Source organism: Oreochromis niloticus, unplaced genomic scaffold (genome assembly GCF_001858045.2).
Source record: "Oreochromis niloticus isolate F11D_XX unplaced genomic scaffold, O_niloticus_UMD_NMBU tig00006642_pilon, whole genome shotgun sequence".
Classification (NCBI taxonomy): domain Eukaryota; kingdom Metazoa; phylum Chordata; class Actinopteri; order Cichliformes; family Cichlidae; genus Oreochromis; species Oreochromis niloticus.
The window spans coordinates 8,227-9,272 of NW_020328103.1; the positions used below are offsets into that span (position 1 = coordinate 8,227).

Sequence of the window (1,046 nt, forward strand, 5' to 3'; positions counted from 1 at the left end):
ACAAAAAGTCCCTTTCTGTACTAGACACTAGCTGTAAGAAACAACAGTCCGTCCAGGAGCAATGTTCTCCCGAAAGTCTGTTCTGGGCATCTTTTTCACTCATCAAAGTGACTTCTTCAGTTTCACCTGACTGCAGGTTTCCACAGCCTTATAAAGAGTACATCTGCATAATGTCAGAAATTATACACAAGCATAAAAATAACAGTCCACTCAAGTTTTACAAAACACCATTGCTTATTGAGTAATAGAGCGTTATATACTGTTTATGATTTAACACCACCATGATGGTTTGTGGAGCATTGTGGAGTGAAATGTCACTGCTAAAGCTTGGCTGAAACTGGGTGATAGTAATTCTAACAGAATAATGCCGGTGTTGACCAGATGCACTATAAATGTGGCAACACTTTACAAGCTTGCAACATTTTTTCATGCTTTCCTTGGAATGATGTTCGCATTTGGCAATCTTTCTCTGGGTTTTTGGAATATTGGAGAATGTTGCTTTTGAATGGACTGATTCTTATGCAGTGATTCTCTACTTTGAGCACTCAAACCAACTAAGATGACAAACATGTTCATCAATTCATTTAATTGAACAATTCAAGAGGAATATGATGTTACGGTATGGACAAAGCTCAGCCTGTGTGGCATAGTGGCCAAGTGGCAAGGCATTGGTCTCGTCTGCCAAAGCTCATGGGTTCAATCCCCATCTGTGCCTTTAGTACAGTGATTAAAAACCTGTTTGATTCTGTACTTGCTGATCACGTTGCTTTAAGTAGGGGAAACACTCTGCTCCCAATAACCAGAAACACTGAACAGAACTTTAGACATGACTCTGGTGCAACAACATCACTGTTGTTGGCGCTTTACTCAGTGTGAGTATCAGTTTCCTTTACTCACAGGTTAAATATTTAACAGAATATAACATACGTTGTGAAGAGTCAAAGTGGACGATCCAAACAGGATATCTGACAACAGGAGACATTCGCAAAAGCATATTTACACTGATAATTCATATTAATGTTAATAATGACAATTTAATGACCATA

The 1,046-nt window shown here is 38.6% G+C and overlaps 1 non-coding gene across 1 annotated transcript; it reads left to right on the forward strand.

Moving 5' to 3' along the window:
* The first annotated feature begins 643 nt into the window (after positions 1-643).
* Positions 644-715, forward strand: trnat-cgu (transfer RNA threonine (anticodon CGU)). Its single transcript has one exon. It is a non-coding gene; the product is annotated as a tRNA-Thr (tRNA).
* The last annotated feature ends 331 nt before the right edge of the window (positions 716-1,046 follow it).